The following is a 12,523-nucleotide window of genomic DNA, read 5'->3' on the forward strand; positions in this document are numbered from 1 at the left end:
AACACACAGATTCAGGGGGCGATTTAGCTTGATTGCTGAGAGACTAGTCAAAACAGCAACACTATCACAGGTTAACTCAATCGTGGATGATGATGTTAAGGATACATATTTGTGAAAGAGTGAAAAACAGAGTCAATAAGGCTTGGGAAAAGCCTGCCAAGGTCAGTTGTTACAGGAGTAATTATTACCTCTATCCAGTTATATGTGGTCTCAAGTCCATAAGGTAACTGTATAAACAGGACATAAACATGAGGAAGAGGAGAACCTGTTTAAGGAAATTGTCAACCATAACAAAAAGGTATGTGGGCATACAAGGGTGGAATATAGGTGCAGGTGAAAGAAGGGACAGGTTGAGCAAGGTGTCTGTTATAAAGGGGTCTTGGCACACTGATTCTCGATGCTGGGTGCTCATTTGCACCACCTGGTATTTTAAAACAATTATGAATGCCTGTGCCCAATCCCAGCTATTCGGAGTCATTTGGTGTGGGCTGAAAGCTCCGCTTTTTAGAAGCTCTTCAGGTGGTCTGAATATTAAGCAAGAGTTGAGGGGCATTGCCCCATACTGCAATGAACTTAAACCCAACTTCAGAGAGGAGCTTTCTCTTTCATTCTTACAGACTCCAGGCTGATTCCAACTGCTGCAGCAGCAGGGAAAGGATACTGAAGACTTCAAGCCCAGTGAGTATCCTTAGCATCAAAAGATCTTGGCCATGTATAATTATTCTCTAAAGGAGTCAGAAATCTCAATGTTCATCCCACAGTGACACTGCTAAGCATCATAGATAATTTGGTGAGTTAATATATGACATTCACAGAAGACACCCATCAGTTTAAGCTAACTCACCATCTCACAGTTTGGAGCATTTTTGGAATATCTCTTAGGTCCAGATTCTTGAAAACTTGGACTGTTCTAGCAAAAATGAACCATTTAAATATAAAGATAAATATGAATATTCAGTAATGTAATTAGTAGATAAATTAACATAGCTTGTAGCTAGATCCTTGCTCTCCAATTGTGGCCCATGACATACATATAGGGTGACAAGCCATCCCAGTTTGCCCAGGACTGAGGGGTTTCCCTGCATTCAGGATTTTCATTGCTAAAACCGGGAAGGTCTTGTGCAAACCAGAACATATTAGTCACACTCACCCTGAGCTGGCAGCATTGACATCCACTGGAAGAGCTGTTTGAACGTGCAGAACCTCAAGTCCCACTCCAAGCCCATGTTAACAAGATCTCCAGGGGAGTCAGATGCACAGTAATGTCTGTCATCTATTATGGATTGAATTGTGTCCTCCCAAAAGATATATTGAAGTCCAGGCTAGGTGCAGCTGAAGTCCTAACCCCAGTACCTCAGAATGTGACCTTATTTGGAAATAGGGTTGTCGCAAATATAATTAAGACAAGGTCATACTGGAGTAATGGGGGCCCTTAATCCAAGCACTTTTAAGGGCTCATATCCTTAAAAGAAGAGACACAGGGAGAGGGCCATATGAAAACATAAAGACACACAGGGAGAAGGCCATTGTGACAACAGAAGTAGAGATCAGAGTGATGCAGCTGCAAGCCAAAGACTGCCAAGGATTGATGGTCACCTCCAGAAGCTAGGAGGAGGCAAGGAATTATTCTACCCAGAGTCTCAGAGAGAGGATGGCCCTGCTGACATTTTGATGTCAGACTCCTAGCCTCTAGAACTGTGAGATAATACATTTCTGTTTTTTTTTAAAGCCACCCAGCTTGTGGTACTTTGTTACAGCAGCCATAGGAAACTGTCACATGTCTAAGATTCACTGATCTATAATGCATCAATATATAATCACAGCTGCCACATCACCAAGCAACTCACAGTAGCACCATTTACAATAGCCAAAATATGAAAACAACCTAAATAAATGTCCAGTGACAAGTAGATTAATGAAATCTATTTCATGGCATGTCTATACTATGGAATATTATTCAGCCATAAAAAGGGATGAAGTACTGATGCATGATACAACTTGGATGAACCTTGAAAACATTATGATGAGTGAAAGCCAGATGCAAAATGATGCATATGTATAATTCTATTTATATGAACTGTCCATAATAGGCAAATCCATAGGCAGATTAGTGGTTGCCAAGGGCTAACCCTAATGGAGAGTCACCGCTTAATGGATATGGGGTTTATTCTTGTGATGACGAATAAGTCCTGGAGCTAGATAGTGGTGATGGTTGTGCAACAGTAGGAATGTACTTAATGTTGAATTGTACACCTTAAAACAGGTAAAGTGGTAAATTGTATGTGTATTTTATAACACACAGAAATAATATGTAACCACAGCAAGTCCAAGTGTCTTGTGGCCTGAAGGAATGATGTAGGTTGGGGAGCTGAAGGAAGGTCAGCAAGGCTCAATAGCAGGAGGCAAAGAAGGTATAAAGAAGGCTGGAGAGAGGCCAGCCCATCCAGGTCTTTTTAGGTGACGTTAAGAATTTTAATCTTTTGCCTAAGAGTAAGAGAAGTGTTTGCTTTTTATTTGCTTCAAATTCAGCAAATAGTTCAAGGAAAACTGGACTGCTACCAAAGCGTCTACCTGGTCCCTGCTCCTACTGTCACCCCCTCTATCTGTTGTTCACACAACAACCAGAGTGATCTTGTTCAAACACAAACCATTTCATATCACTCTTTGGGTTAAAATTATCTAGTGGCTTCTCATCATTGCACTTGGAATCAAATTTTAACTCTTTGCCCTGACTTAGAAAGCATATATGAGGCCAGGCGTGGTGGCTCATGCCTGTAATCCCAGCATTTTGGGAGGCTGAGGCGGGTGGATTTCTTGAGCTCAGGAGTTCGAGATGAGCCTGGCCAACATGGCAAAACCCTGTCTCTACTAAAAATACAAAAATTAGCTGGGTGTGGGGGCACATGCTTATAATCCTAGCTACTCAGGAGGCTGAGGCAGGAGAATTGCTTGAACCCAAGAGGCAGAGGTTGCAGTGAGCCAAGATCACACCATTGCACTCCAGCTTGGGCGACAGAGTGAGACTCTGTCTCAAAACAAACAAAACAACAACAACAACAAAAGCGTATATAAGCTGGCTCTGACTCTCTCTGCCACTACTCCCCCTTTGGATCTGTGCTTCAGCTGCTCTGGCCTTCTTTCTGTTCTTCAAACAAGTAGGCTTCATTCCACCTCAGAGCCTTCACATTGGCTGATCCTCTCTTTGGAATGCTTTGCCCCCTAAACTTTGAATGATTGGTCCCTTCCTTCCTGTCATTCAGATCTCAGTATAAATGTCACCTCCTCAGAGAGGCCATTTCAAACAAAAATAGCCACCCAGTCACTATACGTTCTAATTCTCTGCATAGCACTTATCTAACATTTTCTTATCTATGAAAATGTGCTTAGGTGTTTTTTTCTTTCCTGTGTCTCCTACTAAAATGTAAGTTCTACAGGGAAAGGTATTTCTGTCTGTTTTGTTCACTATTATCTCCTTAGCACCTACATATAGTAGAACTCAAAAACTTGTTGAACTAATGAATGGTGCACAGTAGTCCCTCAATAGATGATTGTTGACTGGTTGAATCGGGATATGATATTAGAAATGGGCCTTGAAGTATGAATAAGATGATAGTGTTCTTTGAGGATTGGAGAAGGAGATCATTACAGGTTAGGAACAGTGTGAAAAAAGGCAGTTTGAACAAAAGCAGAAAGCTCGCTAAGAAAAGTGGCAAGGCACACTAGAACACTCCTATGGTTTCAATGCCCCCACCAAAATCATGCTGAAACGTATTCCCCAATGTAGCAGTATTGAGAAATGTGGCCTCTAAGAGGTGATTGGGTCATGAGGGCTCTGCAGTCATGAATGGATTAATCCATTTATAGATTAATGAATGAATGGGTTAATGGATTAATGAGTTTTAATGAGAGGGGAGCTGGTGGCTTTATAAGAAGAGGAAGAGAGACCTAAGCTAGCACATTAGCATGCTCAGCCCCTCCCCATGTGATGTCCTGCACTGCCTCAGGACTCTGCAGAGTCCCCATCAGCAAGAAGGCCCTTATTAGATACAGCCCTGCAACCTTGGACTTCTCGGTCTCCATAACTGTAAGAAATAAATTCCTTTTCTTTATAAATTACTCAGTGTCAGTTATTCTATTATCAGCAAAATGAAACAAACTAATACAAGGACCTAGAGGAGGAAAAAATATAGAAATATAGGTTGGGCTGTGGTGGTAGAAGGCCCAAATTAGACTCATCAGTGTAGGCAGTAGGGAGCAGTGGAAGGTCTCTCAATAGGGGAGCTATGTGATCTGACCTGTGTTTTAGGAAAGTAACTTGGGAAGGAGTATGAAGGATGAGAGGTTGCCAAAGAAAGAGACAAGAAACAGGAAAAGAATTAGGAGGTAATTGCACTTGCCTCATTGGGAGTTGAGGGAGGGCTCCACCTAGGGATGTGGCAGTGGGGCTGGAGAGAAGGGGCTGGCCTGACCACTTCGTCTCAACTGTGGCTATATGAAAATCCACTGGGGAGATTTGAGGTATGTGAATGCCTGAGCTCTATCCCTTAGGGATTCTGATTGAATCAGTCTGTGGCAGGACCCCAACAATCAGAATTTTTTAAAAGCTTCCCAGATGTTCCAGCTTGGATTAAAACCTCTGGGACAGATAAACTGTTTGGAAATAGAGTAGACAGCACTCAAGACTGAGTGGATCTGGGTGATGAAAGAAAATATGACTGACTTTTTATTCTGAGTAAACTTGCAAGACAGCTTTTAAAACACATAACCCTGATAATATATGGTACATCCAAACAGTGGACTAATATACAATTATTAGAAAGTATGTATATGAAGAGCATTTGTAGTCAAAAAGGAAAAGTTTTGTTATTAAGAAAAGGGCAAACAACAACAAAAGTATATGCAATTTGACTTTAACTGTGTGAAAACATATAGAAAAGAGTTTGGATGAAAATGTGTATAAAATTTTCACAGTGGTGCCTCTGGGAAGGAGGTTATAGGTGATTTTATTTTCTCTATTTTATATTTCCTCTATTTCTGAACATTTCTAAATGATCATATATTACATTTGTAATCAGAAAAGAATATTCTATAAAGGAAGCCTTCTACCCCAAAGATTAAAATATTAAAGTTTTAGGATTTAAGGGGGGGAAACCCTGAACCATCTTGAAAACTTGCTGATATGAAATTTGAACATACCCCTGTTCATCTGTTTCTATATTTATGAATATATCTGAGTATTTCTAGGATCCCTACCTGAGCAGCCCAAATGAAATTTTACCCTGGGATTCTGAAACATCTACAGGACTGAGACTAGACCTGTCAAGGGTATGTTTGCAAGTCATTCGACTGAAGATGGGAAAGAACTGAGCTTTGAAAACTTGGTTCAAGGAGCCTTGGTTAGTGTCAGAGGGTTAGAACTGTTCTGAGGATAGCCCAATATTGGCATAAAATGAATGATGCAAGCCCTTACCTTTCCTCCATAGGGATTTACCCTGAGCATTGGGGGTTAATGAGATGATTTTAACAAAGCCAGATTAGAAAAAAAGTTCATAAAGATATTGGGAGCACAAAGTTTTGTAGCCAATATAGCTTGCTTAACAAAACATAGCAGGGACAAAAGGTACTGTTCTCATTTCAACAGAATGACAGTTGAATGGATCAGAACATGAGGTAGAAACATGAGACTCAGACAACTTCCCCAAAACAGAACAAATTAAAAAGCCAATGCCACTTAGTAACAGGACTACATTCGTGAGATTTACAATGGTAGCACTCAAGTGATGGCTAGAGAGACTGGGTTTGTAAATATAAGTGCCACCTCCCTTCATGTTGGGTACTTCCTGAACATGGGATGAATTTGAGAGGGGTTAGAGTTCTTTAATTTTGTTTTTGTTCCTTGACCCAGTAATTCCTTCTCTATGAATTGCCCTAGAAAGATAAATACATGTATAAAATATATCTGCAAGAATACTAATTGCAAAATTCATTATTGGAATAGTGAAAATGGAAAATATCTAAATATTCATCAATAATGTTTTGCCATATATTCGTTCATTCTACAAATTTTTTAGGTACCTACTATTTGCCAGGCACTTTTCTTAGCACTGGGGATATAGCTGTGAGCCAAAAGACAAGGTCCTTGTCCTAAGGGAGTTTGTACTCTACATGAGAAGACAAACGATAAAATAAATTTCAGTATATCCATACTATAGAATTCTATGATGCAGTTTTAAAAGAATAGTTACATTTAACTGTATTGAAACCCAAGATCTACAAGGCAAAACACATTATACATAATTTTTAACTTCTAAGTTAGAGAATTGTAATATCCTACTTCAGTGATTATAATCACAAAATACATTAGAGTGTTTATGGGAAAAAATCAGGATAAACATACATGACCATCTCTGTATGGTATTAAGAAGAAATTCTACCTCTGCAGACGCTCACTTGATTTTATACAAGAATTATTTTTATAATAAAAATTAAAGCATTTAAAAAATTTTGTGTATAGAGGCTAAACCCTAAAAACACATTTTGAAAAACTATTATCAGGACCTTATAGTTATTCTGTGACTACTGTTACATAGGGCAATGCAAGTAAAATTTTTGTGTATTTCAAGGTACAAAAATCATAACTTAAGAATAATCTGCAGATCTCAACCAAATGGGAATATAATGCGAAGAAAACAATTTTTGAGGTCAACTGTATAATTGTTGCTCCACATGCACAGAACTCCAGTGTTCTTCCCTTTATAATAAACGCAAATCTGCTCTTGGATGTCTAGAACAGAATTACTTAGAGGTGCTCTGTTTTATGTATTACCTTTTTCTCGCTGAGCTGAAGGAGAACATATCCCTTCTTAAATACCTCTCCTAGAAATTAAATATCATTGTCCACTGGATTCAGAAACTATCCCACTGATGGCTTTGCTTTCCACACTTATGTTGTGTCTCAACACAGGAGATCAGTTTAAAACATTATATTGTTGTGCAGTAATTTTTCACTTGGCTCCCAGTTATACTTTCAATGTTCTCTCTGTATCTCAGGGAGCTAGAAACCCACAAACTACATTTTTCAGATTCCTTTCCTAATTAGCCTCCTGTTAGGTTTGCCATTGGGAAGCACTGGTGGAGAGACTATGAGGTGAGGGGAAAAAGAAGCCTCTTTCTTCTGTCTCCGGAAGTCCCTCCAGCAGTAGTAGCAGCAGCAACGGTGACTGTAGGCAGCCATTTCTTTCCAAAATATCTGTGGCAGTTTTAACAGCATTAGTAAAGCTATAGCATCCTGTATTCCTACTTAGTGGGAGCAGCACCCTCAAAAGCAGCAGTGTTAGTGTCACTCACAGATCAGCATTAAGTGATGGGTTGTGGGTCCCAGCTCAGGAGTAGCAGAGCTTTCTGGTCTCTAGGTAACACATACTGTAATCAATTGTAAAACTAGCCAAAATTCTTTCTCTCCCTTTCCATGACCTTTTTCAATGTGACTTTGCAGCTCTTCCCATAAGAAGTAAAATTTATTTCTTTTCTCTCCGAATCTGGGCTGGCTTTATTCCTTTCTTTGAACAATAGAAAACAGTGAAAATGACATTGTGATACTGCTAAGCTTAGGCCTCAAGGGGACTCACCATCTTCTCCTCACTCTTTTGGAACCCTATGATTGCCATGGGAATAATCCCAGATTAACCTGCTAGAGAATGAGAAACCATGTGCATCAGAGTCTAGCCAGCCCTCTTGTCTCCACTGATAACTCAAATATGTAAGGGAGCCCAGCCACAATCTGCAAAGTCAACCCAAAACCAACAGGAAGGAGTTCAGCTGAGAGACCAGAGAACTACCCAGATGAGCCCAGCCTACGTTGCTGAGCACAGAATTGTTTTTAAAATAAACCCAGTAAGTTTAAGGTGGTTTGTCACACAGCAATAGCTAACTGATACACACGTTTGTCCTTTGTGTTTTTTCAGTACTTTTTGTACCTTATAGCAAATTACTTTTTTTTTTTTTTGTGAGCAACTAGGCTGTTTATTTCACCTGGGTGCAGGTGGGCTGAGTCCGAAAAGACAGCGAAAGGAGGTAGGGGCGGGGCCATTTTATAGGATTTGGGTGGGTAGTGGAAAATTACAGTCAAAGGGGGTTTTTCTCTTGCAGGCAGGGGCAGGGGTCACAAGGTGCTCAGTGGGGGAGCTTCTGAGCCAGGAGAAGGAATTTCACAAGGTAATGTCATCAGTTAAGGCAGGAACAGGCCATTTTCACTTCTTTTGTGATTCTTCAGTTACTTCAGTCCATCTGGATGTATACATGCAGGCCACAGGGGATATGATCGCTTAGCTTGGGCTCAGATGCCTGACATTCCTGTCTTCTTATATTAATAAGAAAAATAACATAAAATAGTGTTGAAGTGTTGGGGCAGTGAAAATTTTGGTGGGGTGGTATGGAGAGATAATGGGCAATGTTTCTCAGGGCTGCCTTGAGCAGGATTACAGGTGGCGTGGGAACCTACAGTGGGAGAGATTAAGCTGAAGGAAGATTTTGTGGTAAGGGGCGATATTGTGGGGTTGTTAAAAAGAGCATTTGTCATATAGAATGATTGGTGATGGCCTGGATGCAGTTTTGTATGAATTGAGAAACTAAACGGAAGACATTGAGTCCTTTTCTGCATTAAATATATAGAGTAGTTTCTGCTTGCCTGACTAGATAACTGACTTACAAGTACTATGTTCATAGAATGGAATTCTATACAGCTATGAAATTAATATTGAAGCAGAATAATTTGACACAAGGAAATTCCCACAATATTTTTAAAGTAAAAAAAAAATAAAATTACAATGAAAGCACCAATGACATTCTTCACAGAGATAGAAAAACAATCCTAAAATTTATATGGAATCACAAAAGACTCAGAATAGCCAAAGCTATCTTGAGCAAAAAGAATAAAACTGGAGGAATCACATTACCTGACTTCAAATTATTCTATAGAACTATAGTAAACAAAACAGCATAATACTGGCATAAAACAGACACATAGACCAATGCAACCAAATAGAGAACCCAGAGGCAAATCCATACATCTACAGTGAACTAATTTTCAACAAAGTTCCCAAGAACATACACTGGGGAAAGGACAGTTTCTTCAATAATTGGTGCTGGGAAAACTGGATATCCATATGCAGAAGAATGAAACTAGACCCCTCTCTCACACCATATACAAAAATCAAATCAAAATGGATTGAAGAGTCACATCTAAGACCTCGAACTGTGAAACTACTAAAAGAAGACATTGGGGAAACTCTCTAAGACACTGGATTGGGCAAAGATTTCATGAGTAGTACCTCACAAGCACAGGCCACCAAAGCAAAAATGGACAAATGGGATCACATCAAGTTTAAAAGTTTCTGTACAACAAAGGATACAATCAACAAAGTGAAGAAACAGCCCATAGAATGAGAGAAAATATTTCTGAACTACCCATCTGCCAAGGAATTAATAGCCAGAATATATAAGGAGCTCTAACAACTATAGGAAAAAAATATAATGATCCGACCAAAAATGGGTGAAAGACCTGAATAGATATTTCTCAAAAGAAGATACACAAATGGCAAACAGGTATATGAAAAAGTAGTCAACATCATTGATCATCAGAGAAAGGCAAATCAAAACTACGAGGTATCATTTCACCCAAGTTAAAATGGCTTTTATCCAAAAGAAGGCAATAACAAATGCTGGCAAGAATATGGAGGAAAGGGAACCCTTGTACACTACTGGTGGGAATGTAAATTAATACAGCCACTGTGGAGAACAGTTTGGAGGTTCCTCAAGAAACTAAAAATAGAGCTACTATATGATCCAGCAATTGCACTGCTGGGTATATACCCAAAAGAAAGGAAGTCAGTATACTAAAGAGATATCTGCACTCCCATGTTTATTGCAGCACTATTCACAATAGCCAAGATTTGGAAACAACCTAAGTGTCCATCAACAGACGAATGAATGAAGAAAATGTGGCACATATACACAATGGAGTACTATTCAGCCATAAAAAAGAATGAGATGCTGTCATTTGCCACAACATGGATGGAACTGGAGGTCATTATGTTAAGTGAAATAAGCCAGACGCAAAAAGAAAAACTTTGCGTTTATTTGTGGGAGCCAAAAGTTAAAACAATTGAACTCACAGAGATAGAGAGTAGAATGATGGTTACCAGAGGCTGGGAAAGGTAGTTGGGAGGAGGGAGTGAGGATGGTCAATAAAAATTTAAAAAGTAAAATTACAAAATGAACTTACAGTGTGATGCCAAGTTAGAGATACACACACACACACACACGCACACACACACACACAAAATTTGGAGATGTGTATCTATATATACATATAAATAATTATTACTTCGTAAGCCAATATTTCATCACTTTGTGTTTTTTCTTTACATTTTCTACATTTATTAAATGTTCTGTAAAAGCATGACTTCTTTTATAATTAGAAAAATTTTTATTTTGAATTGTTAATTTTTAGGTCATCGAGATTGACATTTGGTTTGAGAAATATGACATCCTCTGTAAATCCCTTTTTAGCAACATATTAGAAATGATATTTTTTTTCCAAAAAATAGGTAACATGAGAAAACTGTCTTACCCCTGCTAGCAGTATTCCAAGCAAGGTTGCAACCAGTCTTGTTCCTTATAATCCATAATCATCCAATAGCATCTAAAGTAGGACTTAAACCTTTTTTCCTTTCTGCCCTCTTTCTAAAGCTTCCATGTCACCTTACAGCACAGCAGCTGCTGAAACATCCTCCTGACACATTTCCCCTGTATGTGTCCAGCACTAAATAATTCATTCTGGAGGTATATGAATTTTTGATTACTGAGAATCTTTTATTAAAAGGATGTTGTGCTTTTACACTGACTCTAATACCTGTGACAAATACTTTATTCCTGTGAAAGGAAAGATATAATTGATAGACACTTGGCTCGGAGGAATTTAACCAAAAAGATGATAGTTCCAGGTGTCCAGGTTCTGCAAATAGTTTTTACCACTTTTAGTCAATTACACCATGTTTATTGATCCTATTTTTGAAATCCAAAGGTTAATTAATGTTCACTGAATTTAGTAGGAATACTTTCTACATGATGGTGACTAGTGTATTTTTAGTTAGGTTTGTTTGTTAGAGAATTATCTTTGAATGCACTTTAATGAACCCAATACATAAAAATGAATATGTTGAAATTCCTTCTATCCTATTTGGTTACAGTGAAGTGTACTTTAGCTGTTAAAGCATGCAGACATTATGTAACCTAGGCCAAGGCCCCTTCTTATTGAAATGCATGAGTGGCTACATTTAAAGTGAAGACTGGGTCAGTGTGGCTGAAGTGGAGCAGAACATTGAACTTACTATCAATGCATTGAACTGCTGAATTCAGTCAATGTTGATATACATAACCCTGGCCCTAAACTTCCTTTTGTGAGAATTATCCCCATTAGTGAATTTCTAATCATTGAGTATGTCATCATCATAACTGAAAAGACATTGATCAACCATTGGCATCAGGATTTAAACCCAAACAGTCTGATACAGGAGCCTGCACTGTTGACAATAGGGAGAATTATTCCCATCAGTGAATTTCTAATAATTGGGTACATCATCATCATAACTGAAAACATTTATTGATCAACCGTTGGAATCAGAATTTGAACCCAAACAGTCTAATATAGAAGCCTATACTCTTGACAATAGGTTTTGGAGTCAGAATGCCTGGATTCCCTCCTGGCCTCTGACATTTACAAGTTTTCATATCTGTAAAATGAGGATAGTAATAGTACCTACCTTACTGTTTTCACGTAAGACAGTCTATATGAAGTGCTTAGAACAATTCTGGAATAGTGAATGCTTATTAAATGTTAGTTATCATTATAACAACTGTGCCACCTCCTAATTACAGCAGTTTAGATCTATAAGGAGCCTTAAAGATGATTACATTCACTGTTTTCAACTGGACGTCAGATCTGTTAGTGTATTATGAAATCAATTTGAGGGCTCTCTTTCAGCATTTAATAAAAAGAATAAAAAATATCAGAGTATATCACATATAATAAATGCTGTTTTATGAAATGTTTGCTTTGGGGGGAATAGCAGATATGATGGATGCTCTGCTTATGTCACTCAGGTCTCTTCTACTGGTTCTGCCCATTCCCCAGCGTCTTTGTGCTACTCTCCTACAGGATATCCCCTCAAGCTCTTCAGAGAACTACCCTTCAGCTATTGGAGCTACATTAACCCAGTGTATGTTTATCTATTGCTGCACAACAATTTTTTCAAAAACCTAGTGACTTAAAACACCAAACATTTATTATCTCACATGGTTTCTGAGGGTCAGAAAACTGAGAGCAACATAGCTGGGTGGTTCTGGCTCAGGGTCTGTCATGAGATTTCACTCAAGCTGTCAGCTGGGGCTACATCATCTCAAGGCTTGATTTAGATTGGAAAATCTGCCTTCAAACTCAAGTCATTGTTGCAGGCCTTGGTTC

The sequence above is a fragment of the Nomascus leucogenys genome, chromosome X (assembly GCF_006542625.1).
Source record: "Nomascus leucogenys isolate Asia chromosome X, Asia_NLE_v1, whole genome shotgun sequence".
NCBI lineage: Eukaryota > Metazoa > Chordata > Mammalia > Primates > Hylobatidae > Nomascus > Nomascus leucogenys.